Source organism: Schistocerca nitens, chromosome 1 (assembly GCF_023898315.1).
Source record: "Schistocerca nitens isolate TAMUIC-IGC-003100 chromosome 1, iqSchNite1.1, whole genome shotgun sequence".
Classification (NCBI taxonomy): domain Eukaryota; kingdom Metazoa; phylum Arthropoda; class Insecta; order Orthoptera; family Acrididae; genus Schistocerca; species Schistocerca nitens.
Window position 1 is genome coordinate 453,757,042 of NC_064614.1, and position 24,300 is coordinate 453,781,341.

A 24,300-nucleotide genomic window follows, 5' to 3' on the forward strand; every position below is an offset into this window, starting at 1 on the left:
ATGAATTTCTGCGCTGTACGCGGAGGTACAGGCTTGTTCGGATGAAAAAGCGATGTCAAAGGTTTGTGGTCTGTGATGATGGTAAAGTGACGACCATACAAGAAATCATGAAACTTAGTAACACCAAGTACGAGAGCCAAAGCTTCTTTCTCGATCTGTTAATAATTTCTTTGCGCAGACGAGAGCAATTTGGACGCAAAGGCAATAGGGCGATCATGCGATCCATCTTTGTGCGCAAGCACAGCACCGATCCCGAAATCCGATTCATCCACCATCAACAAAAGGGGCTTCTGGGGATCGAATGGCGTAAGGCAAGTAGTGGCAAGCAAAGCCGATTTCAACTGGCGAAAGGCGCGTTCGCAGACGAACGGAACACCTTTACGGCGTAAGCGATGAAGCGGAGCTGAAATGGAAGAGGCGTGGCGCACATAGCGATGATAATAATTAATTTTTCCCAGCTCACTCTGTAGCTGCTTCAAATTCTGCGGCGAAGGCAAGTCTTGTATGGCACAGAGGTGCTCGGGACTAGGATGTATGCCTTGGGCATTGAGTACATGTCCCAGGTAGGGTAAGTTGAGAGGCACCTACATGCCTTGCTCATACTGTGGCATCAAGCAGTCAGGCCTGCAAGATGAGTGGTCTGCCAAGCGAGTGGATTCATTCTTATTTATCGAGTAACATGAACTCTAGTACTCACACTTAAGTTACAAGTTATCCTCCTATATGATTAATACGCAACGGAAACACGCATCTGACTATCAGTAATTTACAGAATTCTGACTGTACACTACGCACTGGCAATACCACATTTTCTTATTGTCTTTTATTTAACGGCTTTTGTAAACACGTGGCCACCGCACTGAATATGAATGGCGCACACATTATAAATTCGGGACATTATGACAACATGCAATTCGAAGGAAAAGTCCACCAATCTTTTTCTTTTCACTATCTTATTTATTCCGATAAATTCTCTAACCTAAACACACAAATTCTATAACCTATAACAATAACACATGAGAAATTCCGCCCAGTGGGCATGGCTTTACATTGGTGAATCTCTATATTATGGTCTCGTAATTATTTAACGCTACAGTGCACTTTCTGGATAGGATGGTGGATCTTTTATTATACCTCACACTTCGACTCTCACAATCATCATCACGAAACTATCCTCCAGACCGAGCAGTACAGAAAGAACAAGCATAACCCAACTAATCTTTTGCAACTACCTTGCTACTCTCTCATGCAAACCACACATACCCAAATTACATGACATTAATCACACTACAATATGAAATACAAAACACTAAATAGTCACAACACTATCACTTTCAGCTTTCCCACTTCAATTAATATTTATCCCAGTTTCACACGACACTGCCCCACTTCCTAATTCTACTTTCCTACTATGAACTCGGGAGATATATGCACGTCTTCCTGTGCAATGCAAGCCAAGTGGCGTTGCTGGATAGACGGCCGACTCACCTTGCTTCTCTCTCAGAGTTTGAATCTAGCGTCACACGGAATCATATCACGCAAAGTAATATTAAGAACATATTTCATCAAACACGCGAGTCCTCAACTGATACCATGGACGAGTACTTCTCTTTATCTTTTGTCTCATACACAGTTTGAGACTCACACAGTACTCACCACGTGGAAGTACTCGTCTCTAATTTCTAGTCCCGCACACGCCATTTCTTAAATATTTCAACTTATGGTACACACGCTATTTCTTAAATATTTCAACTTATTGTACACACGCTAGTAATTCAGCTTAACTTAAGCACACGGAAGTATTTCAACTTATTGCTACACGTGGTTTCATTGTGACCGTTGGTCACTTCCGAAGATTACTACGATCCCATTAATATTACCTGCCTGACACTTAATTCTCCCCACAAAAGTTCCTGAGATAGAGAAATTATTATTTCAAACTACTCTTAAATATTCCACATGCATACCATGTCTCTACTCTTTCGTCATTACGGAGCACAACAAAAAAGGTCTTAACAGCACAAGATCCAGCGGCAGAGTGCTGAAACGTGGCCGTTCTTCAGGTCATCTCGCACCTCTGTCGAGGTGGGGGAAGACCATGCTACCGTATTGGTCAGCCACATTTCAGGCGCTCAAAGCTCAGGTAAATTTCATCTCTTTGGTCCCACCAAAGGTGGCCAAAGGATCGTCTCAAAGATGATCATATATTCACATTCACTATCTGCGGTTAGCAGACGACCATACATTCATTCATTTCACAGATCTCACCAAACTGGATGTAGGGATTTATTTTGTGGGAGTGCACATGTGATCAATTAAATAAATAAATTGTCATTCCTTCCCACACTGGTATCTGGCTTCGCTGTATTAATTGAAATTGAGTTATTTTACAAAAAAAAAATGTGTTGTTCTGACAAAAATAATGAAGTATGTTGTACCTATTTTCAATGTCGGGCGGTACTGTACCCTTTCAAAGTCACGAGCAAAAAACACACATTTGTTCTTCCGCAAGCGAAGACCATTTTGTCGCAAGACCTGAAATAATGTTCTGAGATTGGCTAAATGTTCTTCTTCCATCTGTCCGGAGGTCACTATATCGTCCAGATAGTTTGCTGCAGTAGGGACCGACGCACAAACAGTTTGCAGATATTGCTAAAACAATGCAGGGGCGGATGCACACCCAAATGGCAGTCGTTTGAATCGATACAAACCAAGATGCGTGTTAACCACCAAAACGCGCTGGGATTCTTCATCCACCGGTATTTGCAAGTACGCATCTGCTAGGTCCAACTTCGAAAAATATTTACCCGGGCACAGTTTGTCAAAAAGATCTTCCGGGCGGGGTAAAGGAAAAGTTGCAATCACTAGTTGTGGATTCACTGTTGCCTTGAAGTCCACACAAAGTCTCAATTTTCCGAAAGGTTTTGGCAAAATTACTAACGGTGATGCCCAGAGAGAAGCCTGCACACGTTCAATCACACCTTGTGATTCCAAATCATTTAATGTTCTTGTGACCTCATCACGCAATGCGTGGGGAACATTGCGCGCTCTGAAAAAATTCGGTTGCGCGTTTAGTTTCAGTTCCAAATGTGCTTTATAGTTCTTAGCGCAACCAAGGCCTGGTGCAAAAAGGTCTGCAAACTCTTCACATAGACGAGAAACACTGTCTGAAGGCACAGTCTGGTTCACTGATAGGACCTGATTGACTATAGACAAGTTAAACAACTGAAATAAATCTAAACCAAACAAGTTCACTGCAGAAGAAGAATGAAGGACATACAATGACACAAGTTTTGTTTGTCCCTTGTGTGTTGCAAGAAGGGCTGCACTGTCCTAACACAGGGATATGCTGGTCGGAATAGCTACTGAGCTTAACATTTGCGGCACGCAACGGAGGTGTGCCCAGCTGTTTGTACGTGTCTTGATTGATCAGTGAAACTGCAGCTCCGGTATCGAGCTGGAATGGTATCACTTTGCCGTTAATGTCCAAATCTACAAAACGTTTATTGTCCTGCTGACAACAAGAGCGACTGTCTCGTGCAACGTGAACTGACACTGGTACAAAATCACTTGTGACATGATGGGAGTTCCAGCGATGTCGACGCACACTATTTGTGGGATGAACGCCGTCACTGGTAGAGAGAGTGGCACTGGGCAGAGTGGCATAAACTATATGAATTTCCATGGGCGAAGTGTTGCGAGCCTGAGTATCCTTGGTTCGATTTCGGCATGAAGCAAAGGGCCTGGAATGATTGTGAGCTTCCGAGCGAAGCTTTTTCTGGCAAACACTTTGAACATGTCCTTTTTAATTACAGAAAAAGCAAATAGCTTGGCGTGACGGGCAATTCTCACGCGAATATCTAGTGGCACACCGCGGGCATGATTTCACTGCATTTGCTTGCTGGCGCGGGACACGTGGCTGAGAGCCAGGCGGCTTCGGCGCGGCCGGGCGCGAGGACTGTTTACAGTTCCGTGCAGTTCGCCCGGCGGGCCGCTTAATGTGACACACGGCTGGCGAAGTTTCAAATGATTCCTGAGAAAAGTCAAGTGTGTCCTGCCGATCCAATATGTCTATCACTTGTTGAAGGGAGGGATTGACTAGTTTCAAAATCTGTTCCCTTATACGAACATCAGAAACGTTCTGTGCAATTGCATCAAGTACCATAGTATCTGAATAAGGGAGTCCACATTGACACTCAAAAGCACAAACCCTAGTAAGGCCTTGCAAGGTAGCAACCCACTCCCTATTAGTTTGACCTGCCGTACGTTTTGTACGAAAGAAGGTATACCGTTTGGCAACTACATTGACTGATTCTTTGAAATATGCATCTAATGCAGACAAAATTTCGTCGTAGGACAGAGTTGCTACGTCGCGTCGGGGAAATAATTTTACTATCACACGGTACGTTTCGACGCCTACGGAGGAAAGGAGAAAAGGCTGCCGCTCATTACCTTGAATTCTGTAGGCGGCGAGATGGAATCCAAATTGGCGTGACCACTCCGTCCAGCTTTCCAGTGCAGCATCAAAAGGACGAAAAGTTGGTGCAACAGCGTTTTGTGGCTGCGGTAGCGGTGGAGCGGCGGCCGCCGCATCGTTTTGCATGGCACGTTGACCCTGGACGAGCTGTCCGAGGGCATCCAGTAAGGCCTGCGTCTGCTGATTCTGTAAGCGATAAAATTCGGACAGTACATCTGGAGATTGTGGCGAAGCCATTACACAAGTAAATCAGGGCAATATCGATAAGAACGCGGAAAACCTCGTCGCCAACATGTTGTGGATTGGCAAGACAGCCAACCCACTAGAAGGAAGCCGAAAGGCACGCGTTTAAACTCACGCAGGCTGGTGTGAGGTCTGGAACAGGACAAGGAATTGAGACTAGCAAAAAACGTACGTATCTTCTGGAATACTTAACTTTAATCCATAATTGGTGAACATCGCTCTTGACGGTACATGTTTTACAGCATCAATAGTGACTGGTAATGGCGCCTTGCTAGGTCGTAGCAAATGACGTAGCTGAAGGCTATGCTAACTATCGTCTCGGCAAATGAGAGCGTAATTTGTCAGTGAACCATCGCTAGCAAAGTCGGCTGTACAACTGGGGCGAGTGCTAGGAAATCTCTCTAGACCTGCCGTGTGGCGGGCCTCGGTCTGCAATCACTGATAGTGGCGACACGCGGGTCCGACGTTTACTAACGGACCGCGGCCGATTTAAAGGCTACCACCTAGCAAGTGTGGTGTCTGGCGGTGACACCACACTTAATAGATGACGGAGTCTAAAGTAGAAGAAAACATGATGATAACAATGAGATGCTGTTTCACGAGCACACGATCATAGAAAGTCAGCACTAAAGACAGAGTGATTAATCTAGTGTTCCTGCTTGTCGAAGTCAGGAAGGTCTGAGCGGATTAACAGAGCAGGCCTTGTCCCGTGCACTGAAGCGTCGAGAGTTTACTCACGTAGAAAACGTCTTGTACGGGTACAGTCACGTCTGTCCGGAATTTCATGCGGTGGTTTTCCGAACTAACACAGGCGTGTTTACAGGAGCCTTGGACATCTTGAAAGGTTGTCATTTTCTTCGCATGATCCCTGTTATATGAAGATTACATGACCTATATGATATAGGTGGACAACAACGTTCGTACAACTCAACGCTAGGTGCAGAGCTTTTGCACATTCAGGTAATACAAATATACAGCTGTGGCGTTCTGTGAGCTGAGCTGGTATCTCTGTCGGCACTTGCCCACTTGAGAAATCTTAGGCGCTAAGGATCTTGTGCACAGGTAGTTACTTAAGGCGAGCTGAATTGTTTTCTCACTCACAAATCAACGTGTTAGCACGCCAATCAACAGCTGTTGCAGTTCTCTCATACGAGGGAATGGAACTAATAAACTTCTGAAGACAATAATTTTCAGCGGCTATTCTCCATCATTTTCAGGAAGAACATGACCCTATAACTGATTTATTGGTGTACTAACAGCATGTAAGCCGGCCGCGGTGGCCGTGCGGTTCTGGCGCTGCAGTCCGGAAACGCGGGACTGCTACGGTCGCAGGTTCGAATCCTGCCTCGGGCATGGGTGTGTGTGATGTCCTTAGGTTAGTTAGGTTTAAGTAGTTCTAAGTTCTATGGGACTTATGACCTAAGATGTTGAGTCCCATAGTGCACAGAGCCATTTGAACCATTTTTGAACAGCATGTAAACATCTTAGTGTTATGTCGGAGCACTTTGAATATACTCCATTGAGAACAAGAATTGAAGTGTACCTGTAGTAGAGTGGAGCCCATACATATTCCTCACGTCTGTTGGACTTATATATTATCGAAATACACTTAAGCCTAGTTTACACGACGAAATGGGGTTGCGCCACTCGTTGCGTGGAATGAGTTGCACGCAAGTGGTTTCATATATGACTGTAGACACGGCGACACCAGTATACACTTCAGTTTCGTCGTTCTGTCGGTCCCTGAGTTGTGTCCGAAATGAAAGTTTTGGCAGCTGCACGTCGCACGAGTTGTGATGGAGTTACAGCTTGTTGCTTGGAATCGCTGCTTAAGAAAAAAATAAGAAACGTGTTTCGATTCGTGACTGGATGAAGAAAAGACGTCAGCTCGGTTGCTCAGCATCACTGCTGAAATAATTTATAACGGAAGATCCAAGAAGTTCTTTTAATTATCTTAGAATGTAACCTGAACTGTTCACGTTTATTCTAAATAGAGTTAATTATTCAATAAGGAATAAAGGTACTTTAATGCATGAAGTACTGTCGCCAGAACTGAAATTACATATCATATTGCGTGCATGACAATCGAGAACACTCGGCGTGCTGTAAGATAGGGTTCTAGTTGGTGATGACGCTATTTCATTAACACCAATAATTATTAACATTAACAGTAATAATTATTAACATTAACAACAATAATTATTCGAAGCAGGCCGCATTAAGGAGATAGATCACTACAGTGGCAATATTTCGAAATTCTAACATATGTGAATGGAGAGCCCTGCAGCGACGTTTTAAATAGATGAATACTGAATAAAGAATGCAGCTTCTTGAATTTGTATAGCCTTCCCTCCTGTCAACAATATTCCTTAACAAAGATCTGCCCAATTCAAACGATGGGATTTTAGTCTTGTAGACGAGAGCATTGTCACAGCTAGAATTACACTTGCTTGTATTTTTCTTAATTCAGATGTATATGTGCTCCTAACTCAATACATTTTGCCCTGCAGCTAAGACACTGCCAAACCATCTATGTTATGATTGTATATGACGGTCTCAGCGGCAGCAATATGTTGCTTATTCTGGTAATCTGAAATCCCACAAACACCAGTCAAAGCATAGATATCCAAAAAGGGAACATTATTCTCAGTTCCCCACTTCATATTTCAGTTTGTCTACACTCTACGAACACACATAACCTCAAAACTCGTGCAACTAGTGTCGCCAAAGTTGGGACACGTCAAAAGTGGGCGCATGCGCAGCGGCCGGTAGCGCAGTTGCCTGCAACCTAGTGTCATCCTGTGAACCAGGCTTTATACGAATCTACATCTACATCCATACTCCGCAAGCCACCTGACGGTGTGTGGCGATGGTACGGACATCGATAGACGTGAGGTACATGCACAGACAAAAGAATGAGAACAATTTCAGAAAGATTGGATGACTTATTTAAGAGAAATAGCTTCACAAATTGAGCAATTAATAACTAGTTGGTTCACATCTAGCCCGAGATGTTTGGAAGGCCCTGCCCGTAACACTCCAAACGTTTCAAATTGCAAGCCAAGGTAGGGTTCCGTAAGCACAATTGCAAGGAGTAGAAACTCTCGTCGTGTGCGGGCGTGCAATATCTTACTGAAATGTAGCCCCAGGATGGCTTGCCAAGAAGAATAACAAAACCGGACGTAGAATATCGTCAACGTACCGCTGTGCTTTGATGCCGCGGAAGACAACCAGAGGGGTCCTGCTATGCAAAGAAATGGCGGCCTCGATCATCACTCCCGGTTGTCGAGCCGTATGACGGGCGGCAGCCGCGTTCGTATCCCACCGCTGTCCGAAGAGTCAACAGATACGTCTCTGGCCTAGAATCTCATTGGGTGGATTAGAACTGGACAAGCAAAGATGTGTCTGGTCACCCCGGGCTGCGGTGGTATCAAATGGTTCTAACCACTATGGGACTTAAACATCTGAGGTCATCAGTCCCCTAGACTTAGAACTACTTAAACCTAACTCACCTAAAGACATCACACACATCCATGCCCGAGGCAAGATTCGAACCTGCGACTGTAGCAGTCGCGCGGTTCCGGACTGAAGCACCTAGAACCGCTCGGCCACAGCGGCCGGCTGCGGTGGAATACCAACCTGGCTGTAGTCGCCATACGGCCCGACAGACGGGAGTGATGGTGTGGGATGCCATTTCTTTACATGGCAGGACCTGTTTGGTTGTCACCAGCTAAGTAAACTTACAGCTAAGTGGTAAATCGATGATATTCAACGCCCCGTTTTCTTGCCCTTCATGGCAAGCCAACCTGGGCTTACACTTCAGCAAGGTAATGCCTTTCTGAGCTCGGCGAGAGTTTCTACTGCTTGTCTTCGTGCTTGCCAAACCCTACCTTGGCCAGCAAGGTCGCCGTATTTCTTTCTAATTAAGAACGTTTGGAGCATTACGTGCAAGGCTCTCCAGCCAGCTCTGCAGTCTGACGATCTAACCCGTCAACTGGAAAGAATTTGGCAAGAAATCTCTCAGGAGAACATCCAACAACTCTCTCAACCAATGCCAAGCCGAATAATTGCTTGCATAAGGGCTACAGGTTGACCAACGCGTTATTGGCTTGCCCAATTTTTGAAGCTCTTGCTCGTGAATAAATCACCAAATTTTTTTGAAATTGTAATCATTTGTTTGTTGTACACGTATCACACATCACATCTATCGATTTCCGTCCACTATGGATAATACCTTCATTCAGCGATTTTTTTCGAGTGTAAATAATGTGTGCTGGAGCGATCATGGTGACGTTGTCGCTAAACCACCAAGGTCATCTGTCGGATCTCCCCTGTATTATTCTTCGTAAGACTGTTTGAGGACTGTGGTTTGAAATTACAACGCGTAAACGTGTGAAGAACTACACACTAGCTTTTTCAATGTCTGATGCATGATACAGAAGAATGATAGGACCAGATTCGATTATATAAGGTGATATGAGAAGACGGAGTCAAAATATAATCTACACTCCTGGAAATTGAAATAAGAACACCGTGAATTCATTGTCCCAGGAAGGGGAAACTTTATTGACACATTCCTGGGGTCAGATACATCACATGATCACACTAACAGAACCACAGGCACATAGACACAGGCAACAGAGCATGCACAATGTCGGCACTAGTACAGTGTATATCCACCTTTCGCAGCAATGCAGGCTGCCATTCTCCCATGCAGACGATCGTAGAGATGCTGCAACGGCTTGCCATGCCATTTCCACCTGGCGCCTCAGTTGGACCAGCGTTCGTGCTGGACGTGCAGACCGCGTGAGACGACGCTTCATCCAGTCCCAAACATGCTCAATGGGGGACAGATCCGGAGATCTTGCTGGCCAGGGTAGTTGACTTACACCTTCTAGAGCACGTTGGGTGGCACGGGATACATGCGGACGTGCATTGTCCTGTTGGAACAGCAAGTTCCCTTGCCGGTCTAGGAATGGTAGAACGATGGGTTCGATGACGGTTTGGATGTACCGTGCACTATTCAGTGTCCCCTCGACGATCACCAGTGGTGTACGGCCAGTGTAGGAGATCGCTCCCCACACCATGATGCCGGGTGTTGGCCCTGTGTGCCTCGGTCGTATGCAGTCCTGATTGTGGCGCTCACCTGCACGGCGCCAAACACGCATACGACCATCATTGGCACCAAGGCAGAAGCGACTCTCATCGCTGAAGACGACACGTCTCCATTCGTCCCTCCATTCACGCCTGTCGCGACACCACTGGAGGCGGGCTGCACGATGTTGGGGCGTGAGCGGAAGACGGCCTAACGGTGTGCGGGACCATAGCCCAGCTTCATGGAGACGGTTGCGAATGGTCCTCGCCGATACCCCAGGAGCAACAGTGTCCCTAATTTGCTGGGAAGTGGCGGTGCGGTCCCCTACGGCACTGCGTAGGATCCTACGGTCTTGGCGTGCATCCGTGCGTCGCTGCGGTCCGGTCCCAGGTCGACGGGCACGTGCACCTTCCGCCGACCACTGGCGACAACATCGATGTACTGTGGAGACCTCACGCCCCACGTGTTGAGCAATTCGGCGGTACGTCCACCCGGCCTCCCGCATGCCCACTATACGCCCTCGCTCAAAGTCCGTCAACTGCACATACGGTTCACGTCCACGCTGTCGCGGCATGCTACCAGTGTTAAAGACTGCGATGGAGCTCCGTATGCCACGGCAAACTGGCTGACACTGACGGCGGCGGTGCACAAATGCTGCGCAGCTAGCGCCATTCGACGGCCAACACCGCGGTTCCTCGTGTGTCCGCTGTGCCGTGCGTGTGATCATTGCTTGTACAGCCCTCTCGCAGTGTCCGGAGCAAGTATGGTGGGTCTGACACACCGGTGTCAATGTGTTCTTTTTTCCAATTCCAGGAGTGTATATTTTGTTTCCCTCACAAGTCCCGATGTGTTTCCATAATGAGATTTTCACTCTGCAGCGGAGTGTGCGCTGATATGAAACTATGGTAGAGCAGTTGCCTGCCAAAGGCAAAGCACCCGAGTTCGAGTCTAGGTCCGGCACACAGTTTTAATCTGCCACGAAGTTTCATACCCGATGTGTTTGTTTACACGTACAAACTGCGCACCAAGACACTAATAGCAGGTGCTGTTTAAACTGCTACATTTAACCTTTCAGTGTTCAATTTATTAATTTTAAAAGTGCTTTTTGATATGAAAATTAAGTAGCTTTGCTGTAGTCTAATACTAGTAAAATAGCTATAATACATAATGGAAAGCATTAGGGGCTTTTTGAATTCATTTAATTTCATTGCTGCTTGTCCGTGTATCACGGTAGTATAACTTCGTTGCGCGTTTGTCATTACTTTCGCCTCGTAGCTAGTTTTAGTTAACAGTTAAACCTAACGAACGAGCCATTCCTTACATCCATGCAAAATTTCAGAGTGTTTTAAGAAAACCCAACTGCATTTTACGTCGCTAGTGCCTGTCAATGTACTTTTTTTTTACAAAAGTACCGATGGTCTCAACAAATAACATTTGAGCAGTGATAGTTGACGAGTCCAGTAGGTGACCACGAGTTAAAAAAGTGAAATGCCACAAACTGAACACACGCAACTATAAACTACGTATGTAGTCGTATTTTGTGAACGAATAGAAGACAAACGTTCCACATGTTACAGGAGATCAGTGTCAACAGTAATGGGCATGGAATTGTACATAATCTATGGCTCCTAGAAGTATTTATGTTTCTCTGGATATCACCTGAAGATTATCATAATGCTGGTTCATTAAATTGTAAATATTTAGAATGCCCCTCTGAGGAGTGCATCTATTAATCTGTGGTTGGGATTCGTACATAAATCACTCCCGTAAAACATACTATCAGTATATCCACAGTACTTTAAGGCAGCTGATTACAACGTCATGTAACTACCTTCGTAGCAAGTAAATTACTGTTAAGTGACCGGAAGCTTATTTATTATGAAATATGATGCAACTTGCTGCACCTAGTTAGACTGTTCATTTTAGTTGTTCAGGAAAGAGGGCAATAAATCGCAACAAGTCACTTTTTTTCCACACATCGCAATCTTTAGAAGCCTATAGCACCCTAATGCCAGTGCAGGTCATGAACTGCCTTCTACATTTCATTTGCTTCAGCCTCTTCCACTATTCCGAATCAGTCTACATAACATAAATTTACCTACAATTAATGTCACAGATATGGATGAACGAAAAATATCGTCCATTTTTTAAAATAAATATCTACAGATGTATTTTACGTGTTGGGGGCGAATGTACTATTTGAGATACTGACCCCTGCGTCGAGGAAAGAATAAAGGAGAGCAGTGTGTTCGCCGGTGGGGATAATATGCTGAAATTCGGAATATCATAAGCTGGATGCGATTCTGTCCTCAAACTACGGAAATATAATAGGGTCCTACTTACTTATAGACGAATTTAATTTTCTATATTTCTTTCTATCTCCTATCACTGTCCCTGTCACAGAATGCGTACTATTCTAGGGTGGCTCTTATTTCTCAAGTTCGATTTTGTACTTGTGCTACGTGCCATTTTGGTATCACTGCACTAAAAAATAATTTGTTTGTGATTTGGAATCAACAAGAAGAGGAAAAATGGTGCTCCTTGACTTCTACTTGCAAAAACTTACACCAACAACATTTTCATTTTTATCTATAAATTGTTCAGAAGTTGGTAATTCACAAATAACTTTATTATTTTCAATTCAATTATCAATACTGTTGTGATTAACACTTTAACAAAGTCTATAAAGCCACTATTCACAATCTTTGTTATGTTTATCTATTACGGATATTTTAGGACCTGTTACTGTTAATTAAATGTAAATACATTAAACTGCAACCACTGACTTTTCTGAATATTTATTTATTATTCCGTGAACCGTTTTTAGGACATTTTTAGGGTCATTTTCAGATGGTTTTCTGGAAGCTACATCACTGTCCAACTGTCTGCTTCGATTTTGATGGTCAGTTGGCACATCACTTCACACACTGTTGCACAATCTGTATACATTTACACTGTGATATCGAAACTTTGCCAGCATCCACCACGTGCTCTACAACTGTTGATAGTTACAGACACATGGATACTAAAAGAACAAAGCCGCCATACTGTCGCAAGCCAGCACTCAGCATTATGCCATAAATAGTGATGTAACTTCCACAAAACCATCCGAAGATGAATCTGAAAAGGTTCGAAAACCGGTTCATGGAATAATAAATAACTATTCAAAATAATGAGTGGTTAAGGTTTTATGTATTTACATGTTTGTGTTGGCAAATACACCGAGAAAATGCGCCGATGAAATTTTCATTTCTATCCCACTACGAAGAATCTCATGCAATTTCGGCGATTTATTCGATTCCTACTTGAAGCCTTTCAGCATATTCGTCCGAAGGTTCTGCTCATGATTCAATCAATTCACCACTTTCAATTTTGATTCAGGAGACTAATTAAAATCAAAGATGGTCAGGGAGGTAGGAAGCATAAATGATGTTCCAGTTTTGTAAATCAGTACATGTAATCACTATCGACAACCTGATACTTGTAAAACTTTTGAAAGAATACTAAAAATTAGATAGAGAGTTTTGGTTTCAAAAGGAGCGTAGAGACTTTAGAACGGGTTTCGAGATACGCAGTGACACAGAAAATTTAAACACAATGAAATACATTTTTTCTTGTCCTCAAGCAATAAATAGTTTTCGTCCTTCACCTTGCGTGCTGGATAGCCCCTGAAGAAAGGTAAGATACGCCATGAGATGGTTTCCCAACAGCAGAGATCACATTTGTTTCTAAAACTTCACATTTCAGCAAAAGTTTCATAGACAGTTCTGCCTGTTCTTTTCTGTAGTACGTTATGCAGCCAAAATGCGTGTAAAATTACCACCATATGTAGTGGAATTTTTGTTTATTTTCAAACATGTTTACATGTAAAATTTATATTATAAGTAGATAAATACCTCGTTTACTTACCTGTTTAATTAAATTTCACTGAAATTTCGCCTGTCTGTTGACTCAAAAGCTCGATTCCATCCATAAACTTAGGTCTTCTTTCAATCGTTGCTAGATACAAAACTGTCTCTCTTCATAAACAATAGTGAAATTCGAAGGAACAGCATTTGCTATGTCCTCGAGATCTTCGTATGAACGTCCGACGATCTCCTAGCATAGGCTTTTAGTGCTTTCATTATTGGTATTAAACTTCTAATTCTGGTACGCAGGTTGTCGACTACTGCCGTTGAATTTGTACTATTCATAATAAATCACTTCCCATACAGCTAGTGTGACATTTTAATCTAAAGTAAATTTACGCGATCGCAAACTGTAAAAGAAAAAAATTTGCGTTTGCATGACAGATGACATTTTTCTTCCAGTTATTACGTATGAGCAAACGAACTGAAGACACGATACGCTCTACGATTGCTGTCGTCCTTCGAGAGTGAATGACTACGAAAGTGGTTTGGATTGGTCTGTAAAAAGGACGTTCTGCCCTCCCTCTGTTTGTCTTGGAGTCACTGGTCCATTATGTCATCCGACCAACGTAATGTATAAGGTAAAATCGCATTCGGTTAAACAGATGTGAATTTATCACGCGTAACTAACATGTGGCTTATTTGATGGATAGTTTCCTTATTTTTCTGGATTTTTCCGATTTTGAAAGCCTTGGTGCACCCTTTCTCCTTATTCTGCTGAACCCAAATTTCTTGAAGAACATCTTTACACGGAACGGAGTCAAACTGGAGGCAGGCAAAAAAAAAACTGATTAAAAATTAAAAAGTGTCTTATAGGAGCAGCCTAGTCCTACGCTTACATCTTCATTAGTCTGATGGAAGAAGAAGAGCCGTGTTTAAAACACTGGACTAATTTTTTGGAAGACTGGGGCTCCAATCCCCGTCCGGTCAACTCCATTTGTGTTTTCCTTGGTTTTTGTTAACCTAAAAGAAGCCATTGTTTTTCTGCAAAGTATTGGACAATTACATAATTTTTAACATTTTTATGCAGCAACAGCAACTGATATTGTTTATATAAGAATATACAGCCTACAGTTGCAGGTTAACATTATCGTTTACCTAGGTTTCAACGTTAGTTAAAGTGAACTTGCTACAGCTTGTTTAATAGAAGTGACAAAACCTTATGGTTATACATCAAGATTTATAAAGCTGACTTAGGACATGGCTTGTTTTAGCCAAACATTTAAATAATATTTTATGTTCTGAAGAAGACGTTATTACTAACGTTGAAACCTAGGTAAACGACAAAGTTAACCTGCAACTGTAGGCTGTATATTCTTATATATGGACAATTTCCTTCACCACATTCTTAATTCAAGATTGTGTTAGAGTCTCTAACACCTTCGTCGGCAAATGTCCATTAAATCCTAATCTTCTGTCTTCAGTACCATATGGTAATTCCATACTTTATTTCCCTAAATTACAATACACATTATTGTCATACGGCAGTTTATTGTGTATCAGTTTGTGGAAATTGCACCAAGACGTAAAGCATCTTCTACATAGATGCCCTTGTGCTAATGAGCTTAATAAGAATAATTTTAGCTTCTGCATTATTGTAAAATAGTTTTAATAACTATTTTAGAATGATTTTAAAAAAACGGTGTATAGGAATCTTTTACCTACACGTAACAGGAATCATTCTGTAATTAAAGTGCATAAATAATTTTATGTAAGAAGCACATTATACACTAGTGACATGTTTCAGTGCCATCCGTCAGTTTTGCGGCCAGTACCGGCCACCCCTGCCAGTCTGGCGGTGCCCTGGCTGCAGTCAAGTGCACAGTAGCGGGCGGTATGGGACACAAGTATTATACGGCATATCGTGGTTTTAACCTTGACGTGCCGATGCATCGTTCATCTCTTCTCTCACATACTTGGCAATGTTTTACAAAGAGTACTTGTACAGCTGATGTATGGGACATGCAATAACCATTAATCGAGGTATGTTGTAGAGTCATTTTGCGACTAAAATGCTCCTGCTATTGTTTACCTAATTTTATCTCTATATTTTCACACCGTATGAATGTATTCACAGATCCGAACCAGTTTTACTCAACCGGTAATTGACTATAAAGGTTGTTTACAAACGGTCTTTGCTAAGAATTTCACCTTCTCTCAACTAATTCCTTCTCGTACCCCTTCATTTCTCACTTCACCTGTCACTTACTTACTACCATTTTTCTGCTGCGCCTAATTCAAAACACTTCAAATTTTCTTCTTTAAAATTTTCCTACGCTTCACGTTTTATTTCTACACATTTATGTGTATAGAGAGTACAGTTTATGAAACATATTTCTCACTTTTGTACCAATATGTGATGCCACTGCATCTCTGTTGTTGAATAACGTTTTATTTTCCCTATTATGCAAATATGGTTGTGATGTCTCTCTTTGTTTCGGCTATATTACGTAATCTTATTTCTAAATATAAAATAATATCGCTTTTGTACTGAATATTCTCAAGTTTTAATGTTTAGGAAGTATGTTCTCTTTTCTGCTTCTTTACCCCATTTTCGCCTTAGCTTCGTTTATCCCTCACAATAATTTTGTTTTAAGTAAATTAGCAATTCAACATTTTCTTTATAATCGCAGAATGGACTGTATCGTTTATGATCGTTAGCGGTGTATATGCATCCGCCGATGCTTCCATTTCCATTCTTACATTTACTTTCGACTTTTTATTTGTCTTCGACATAGAGTTTCATAGCAAAGTGTCTATACCTTTTTTAACAGCGAATAACATTTCTTTTAATTTCATCAAGCTAACTTAATACCATATTCTCTGAGACGACTTCATTCAGCTTTAAATATCCTTACTCTGTAACTCGGAGTCTTCTGACCTTGGCGTTCGCAAAACAGGGCAAACAGTGTTTGTGTGCACTTGCTTATCAGGTTCGTGGAAATCCCGTGATATTAGGGAGCCATTGTTGTGGCAGAATCGTTCGTCAGAATGAAAGTTTACTCTCTGCAGTACTGCCTCGCGTACGGCGAAATTAGAGCTACAAACAACTTCTTCGTACGGAAAACATGGAGGTCGAACATTTTCCTCCAAAATATTACATCTGTCTCAACCTTGTACCTCTTTCTCCACAAATATCGGTGTTCTATTAGCAGGAACGATTATACCTTAAAATTCTCGGATAATTCATACGATTTTGGAAAGACAAACTGTATAACAATAAAAAATTTGCATAACATTTACGGAATCAGAGATTAACTTATGCCCTTCAGACTTGGCTACTAATTTTTAATAATTATTATCCATTCGATGGTGAACTATACATCTATTTAGTATATCAAACTTAAACAGTGCCTTGCTGATGCCGTACACAGTAATCACCTGAGATTAAAAGTAACTGGACGATCAAGAACATCAACAAAAAATTTGTGCTTTGCAATCTAAAACATAGTTTCAAGAACTCGCTTTAAAAGATGACTCTATGTATATATTACCATCCCCTACTTCTTGCTTATATAGGGAAAGAGGATAAGATCAGAGTAATTACAACAAACATAGATAAATTTAAACAATCATTCTTCCTGCGCATGAAACGGAAAGAAACCCTAATATATGGTACAATGGGCCTTACCCTCCACCATGCACTTAGCAGTGGTTTGCAGATTATAGATACAGATGCCGACGTAAAACGGAGCAAAGTGGCACATATGAGAAATTTCCCAATTAACATGAAGACATTAAATTCACTATAGGAAATCAACAGAATATAAAAAGACTTTCTTACATTTCTGTACGCTAACATTTAAAACGTGCTTTGAGCACACAACCATTGTACTACACATCGCTGAATGGTCCATGCATTATAGCTCTCATGTTAATGCTACGTACAGCACTTATAGAAAACCTATTGAGAAGAAAGGAACAGTAGCATGGACAGAATTATTGTAGGTATTGACACAAAAAATAAAGACAATATTGCAGCTGTTAATAAAATTTCACAATAAGTAATGTACAAATTTGTGTGCCACAGATTAAGACTACCATGAAAACACTTATGTATTCATACAGCGTTACTCCACACACAAATAAAATGATAAGCTATTTTTAAAAGTATAAATAAATTTAGATTCAACACACTAAAAATTGCAAGACACTTTTACGCTACTGACAACTCAAGCAAATATTAGATGAAGCATATGCAGCGTCGTAGAAAATAACATAGAAAGTAGACTGCTAACAATCAGTCACTTTTAAATGATACGTTGTCTGCTTCTAGCTGAATCTCTATTTACGTCAACGAAATAATCCGCAGTTTCTTTGAAACAGGACTATCAGTTACGTTTCATAAGATTCGTCGCTTGGCATCTTCGAGCATGTTAATAATGCATGAGTCACGTTGTATCTCACTCTTTTATTCTTATGAGGGGCCTCTGGAAGAAGAATAATCAGGAAAGTATGTTTATTTGTTATCCAATGCTGCTTGTTTGATCCACCTTCCATCCTGAAAACTTTCACGAGTGATTGTATCGATGAATCAGCGTATTTTTAAAGCCCCGCAGGGACCCTGAATAACAAGCTTAAAGACTTATAGTAATTGTGGAACTGGCGGTAAACACAGGGTGTCAGCGAAATTCCACTCCTTTTCAATGTCAGTGTCTAGCAGATGGCAGTGAGTAATGGCACTATTTGCCCCAACCACTTGGCAAGGATAGATCCGAGGAAATTTGAGAACGGGTGGGCAAGGTGCTTTTGGTCGGCGTCTCGAAGTGTGGAACGGTCGGTATTGAAGCGTTTTGTGTAAGTCTGCAGGCTTTCCTGAACACTGCCACTGTAATTACAATCTTCTGAGTTGTTAGGCAGCGTCATATTTCTTCAGGCGATGGATGTTACTGGGATCTTCTTCAGCATTTTGTGGTGTCCACTGTAAATTGAGCACTATCAGAGACTAGTGACGTGTTCTCGTATAAAGGGGAGATTTCACTGCTTTCACTAGATATGTGGGATTATTGACTAAATTTCTTGTGGCTACCTTTCGTGGACTATCATCATTAGAAAGTTAGAGAAGTATTCCCATGCTAGTGCCGAGGAAAGAGGTTGTTGACTATATATCTGGTGGTTACCATTTATGGGCCAACGTTATAGGTTAGATAGGGATTTTCCCGCACTTACGTCGGAGAAGAGATATTGGAAACGATATCTTTCTTGAGCTTAGTGATATGGTTTGGAGTCAGGCATTGAGTTGATATTTCATCATAAACCAGCTTTTTATCGGTGTTCGTTTAGAGCTAAGATTAAATAGTTGTTTTCAATCATATTTTCGGTTGTATTAAATCAGTTTTCCCATGTAGTATGTGTTTTAGTGAGGTAGTCTTTGCCCACAAGAAGAAATTTTGAAATTTGTGGTAAGTTATATAGGACCAAACTGCTGAGGTCATCGGTCCCTAAGCTTACACACTACTTAATCTAACTTAAATCAACTTACGCTAAGGACAACACACACACACCCATGCCCGAGGGAGGACTCGAACTTCCGTCGGGGGGAATCACGCGAACCGTGACAAGACCCCTAGACCGCGCGGCTACCCCGCGCGGCTGTCCACAAGAAGACACACCCACATATGCTTATAGATGAATATGCTTAGTGTTTTCGTACAAAGCTATATTCCTAAATTAAATACGTATTTAAATGAAAAGCGCTAGTTTGCTTTTCTTCTACAGTATTTATTCATGAAACTTTTCAAGTCCTTCCTCTCGGTATTCTTGTCATTTTAGTGTGTTCATTGGTGCTTTGACCTTGCTCCTTTGTCGGTAGCCACGTAGCACTTAGTCAGTTGAAGCTCGCCCTGAAAGAAAATTCCATCGCCTTCAGTGGCAGCATTTAGTTACGTCGCGCCAGTCTTTGTGCGAATATTTTATCCGAGTTAAGAGATTTCCACTCAATGGCGAATATTGCCGCAGTAAGCAAAATCTGCCACGTGTCTATCTTTCATCGAGAGAGTAGTACTTTGCTTCATATTGTCGTACGTAAAATAACGGGCCGAACTAGTACCAACATGAATGATGAATTTCTCATTTTGTATTTATAGAATTTATGTTGTTTCTCATCAGTTAGGTATCTGAACAGTAAAACGCTTGTGCTTTTATTCCGATAGGTTTGCTTATAATAGTTGAACACCTGTAGAGTCCCAGTAGAACTCCTGACTAAGTGAACTATTTCCGTTGTCTTTGTCAAGTACCACTATCCTTATCTACCACGCACATGAAAGAACTACATCCGCAGTAGGACCCCACATGCTTATGGATTTGCTAATTATTTTAAAGGAGCACGTGGTTAAAGCTATATTACTATTCTTATTATCTGTGTTTCATATAACGAAATTGTTCTTATTTGGCTTCTTTGTCAAGATTGACGGCAATCGTGTGCCTTAGAAACTAATAAATGACCATCTTTTGTGACTACTGAGTCATCATCTTTTCTTATTACCTCGTATTAATTCAAACTTCACCCCTTCCCATAATTCCAAAGACGTAACGAGTACTTCGAATAGGAAATGAAATCAACAACTGCAGTGCGTATTGGGTCACCCCCATCTCATACGTTGAGCTCTTGTGCTAATGAAAGTTATTCGTTGCACATAGAATTGATGTTAGTGACAATAATGGCCAATTTAATTGAAACAGATTCAGATCCTCTATAAATCCACACACCTCACAAAAGCTCACTGGCATATAGATAATGTGATGTGAATCTACGTTAGTTAAAATATCTCCGTTTCTTTGATATTACTCCCTAAGCCCCCTTTTTATAATCACGAATTTATTGACAACCCCGTTTCATGTCTGCTGAAACAAACGTGAACGTTCCAGACTTCCTGAACAAAAGGAAAATCGTGGATACTTTAGAAGAAACGAAAACATAATAATTGGTATTAACAGTTCTCAAAAAATTTGCCGTCAATACTACATAAAAATGAAGTGTTGATGATAAGACGTAAGTACTTGGTGATAAATACGAACTCAAAACTTACAATGGGCTATAAAGATTCTTAAATGAAAATGTTCTGATAGACAACACATTCTGTTCATTTACTTCCTAGTGCAGATATTTACATCACAATTCATGCTCATTGTAAAAGGCTTTTGATTTGTGTCTATAAAATTCATATATATACAGACGGCACAACGGTCCTGTCACATTCTATGCGAAACAAATTCGGAACACATTATATGTTGACATTATAACAGCAGTGCAACATCCCTATGAAAATAAATTTTATAATACAGCTATCATATAGCCATACGACAGTAATACGAGTGGTCAGCCAATAATTTTGCAACAGACGCAGCCAAACTCATGGATTGTTTCGTTCTGTCATTAAAGTGAAAAGAGATTGACGAATAGTTCATACAGAGGTGCAGGCACTGACCCCAGAGCTGTGTATGTTTTATTAGACTTCACCGGTTGCGTCTGATTTGGGCATTCGAGGAAACCCGAAGTCACGTTTACAGAGAGTATACTTTAACATTAATTCACCAAGATACCGCACAAGCATGCTCGGCAAAACTGTGTAAGCCTGATTTTCTTTTTCTTAATGCTGCTACTTTTTTCAGGAGGTTAATGCTACATGAAATCGAATAGTAAGCTGTTCATATGAATGAATCGCCTGTCTCCATGTGTATATCTGGACAGGATTACAATGTTACCGGTAAACCATAAAGTTTTTTCTTCTGTAGCCCCAATGCAACTCTTAACAGAAGACATAGCTATGAACAGGAAGGTGCTATCGTTACTGACATAGAGGAGAACACATCTGGTGGAGAACTTTATGAGGATGTCTAAATAAGTTTTCCTAACACTGCAAGAAAAGTGGATCGTTTGTATAGATACAGTATCAGAAAACATACGGTCAGTGAACCACACTGAGAAAAGACAAACGTTATGTTGTCATAGTGAACACGCATGCGAAATGGAAAAGAGGGTGTGAAACCACGTATGAGGAGTGGAATAAGTGACTATTTAGGGAACTATCTGGGAATAGACAAATGCACCTAAGAGCACCTTGATGCTTACAACGAGCACATAATATTCGGATGGTTAGCACAGCGCCGGCCGCGGTGGTCTAGCGGTTCTAGGCGCGCAGTCCGGAACCGCGCGACCGCTACGGTCGCAGGTTCGAATCCTGCCTCGGGCATGGATATGTGTGATGTCCTTAGGTTAGTTAGGTTTAAGTAGTTCTGAGTTCTAGGGGACTGATGACTACAGATGTTAAGTCCCATAGTGCTCCGAACCATTTTTTGGTTAGCACAGCGAATAGCGAAGTAGAAAGAAGCGAGATGAAGTTATGGGAATATCAGGAAAGAGATCAACTGAAACGAATAAAGAAAACTGTGCAGATCAACATACGAGCAGGTGCATATACACACTAGAGTCCATACACACAGTAAATCAGTTAATTTTGAGTTGAAATCAGTGAATTTCTTGGTCTGCTGGTTATGCTTCTATAAGCGTGTTATAGACGTACAGGATGTTTCCACGGGATTTCTGAATTATTTGAGATAAATGAAAGTGTGGCTCCTTCAACAAGGGCTTTTGTGCAGGAGGTCATGTTGATCGAGGTTGCAAATGATAGAGAGGGCGTGCTGTTACGACTTACACTGCACTTCACATTACCGCTTAGCACTGTCAGCACACAAAACAAGCTACCGAAGCAACGCCAGAATGGATTCATCCAGATTTCTAGAAGTATAGGCCATTACATGTTTACACAATTTCCCTAAATTGAGGGTGCAGAGCTGACATCCACAAGATTTACAGATGTGTTCATATCAGACGAATTAGGTGGCTAACACTCTGCTTGGAAGTATACCAGATGTGATAATTTGTATTAGGAGATTGATACAGCTTTCCAAGGTAGGGCATTCCCCACAGTTCATCTATACATAACTGCCACACCCCACAGCCAACAGCACACACTTAACGTAGTGAGTAGCAGGAGTATCGTGGCAACATGTATTAGACGCCATTGCAGTGAACTGCATACACCCTCAAACCAATGTACCCTGATTCAGGCCTTATACCTCAGGCACCCGTCCCGCTACAAGTAGAACACATACATGCAGAGAATTTTATTGTTTTACCTCTGTAATTTACATAGAGTATTCTCAGAAACAGGCTGTTATCAGCAAGTAGGGCAGCAGCGTATGATATCTAAACTTAGCACTATGATGTCACATTGCCCATTTGATTGTTTGTTTGACTGACATCAATGTCAATATGGAATGCAACTTGATTTTTAAGTTTTGTGTGGAAATGAAGAAATGTTACATTGAAGTGCCCTTTCCAGTGGTTTGTATCCAGCCTAAAGCCTAAAGCAATCACAGTCCATAAGGTTCCATTTATAAGATCACTGCTTGCAGCTTGGTAGTAGTAGTATGAAAGCTTTATATCTGTAACGGTTCCAAATAGTTTTAGACACGGCAGAGTACCCCTTTTGATTGACGAAAGCCTTGTCTTTCTACATACTAGAAGAACAGCGGAAAATATGACAGATCTCTGAGTCATTTGTCAGCACCATAAACACATTTGAAAGCGCTGCAGAAGACGCCCAGTGTATTAATTGTGAGGTCCAGACGTCTCATGTTCCCTCAGGATTATAGATCATATCTTTATACCACACTTATATTATTTTTTTGTGGTAAGTCCTATGATTAAAACTTGTAGTCACACAGAGAAGGACGCAACTGGTCGGAGCACTTAATGAAGAAGGCTAATTCAGTTGTCCTAATATTGCATCAGAGGATTATTTGTACAGAAATCAGAAAACAGATGATCAGTGAAAAAATGCTGAGAAAACGACAAACATAACGTTTTCCATATTGTCACTACGGAAACACAAGTGAAATGGAAGAAGGATTGTGATACACATATGGGGAAAGTGTGCTCTAACTATTTAGAGGACTACCTGTGACTAGAACTAAGCACTAAAGCCCACCTTGATGATTACAACGAACACACAGTGTTCGGAAAGTGCATGGTTAGCAGAATCAAAAGCGAGGCAGAAGGAATCGAGATGCGGACACTAGGATGGAGATCAACCGTAACGAGGAAAGACAACTACCCAAAACAACAGAAGAGATCACGTACACGCTATGGTAGATAACGTACCGCAAATCAGATAATTTTTTTGCTGAAATCAGCAGATTTCCCGTGTTAAAATCAATGCGAATAAAAGATTTCAAGAGAGAAGAGCTCTAGTCGAAAAGGGATAGTTTCACTGGTCTGCGGGATACGCATCTATAAGTGTGGTGCCGCGCGGGGTAGCCCTCCCTCGGGCATTGGAGTGTGTGTTGTCTTCAGTGTAAGTTAGTTTAAGTTAGATTAAGTAGTGTGTAAGCTTAGGGACCGATGACCTCAGCAGTGTGGTCCCATAGGACTTACCACATAAAAAATAATATAAGTGTGGTATAAAGATATGATCTATAAATCCTGTGGTGACATGAGACGTCTGGACCTCACAATTAATACACTGGGCATCTTCTACAGCGCTTTCGAATGTGTTTATGGTGCTGAAAAATGA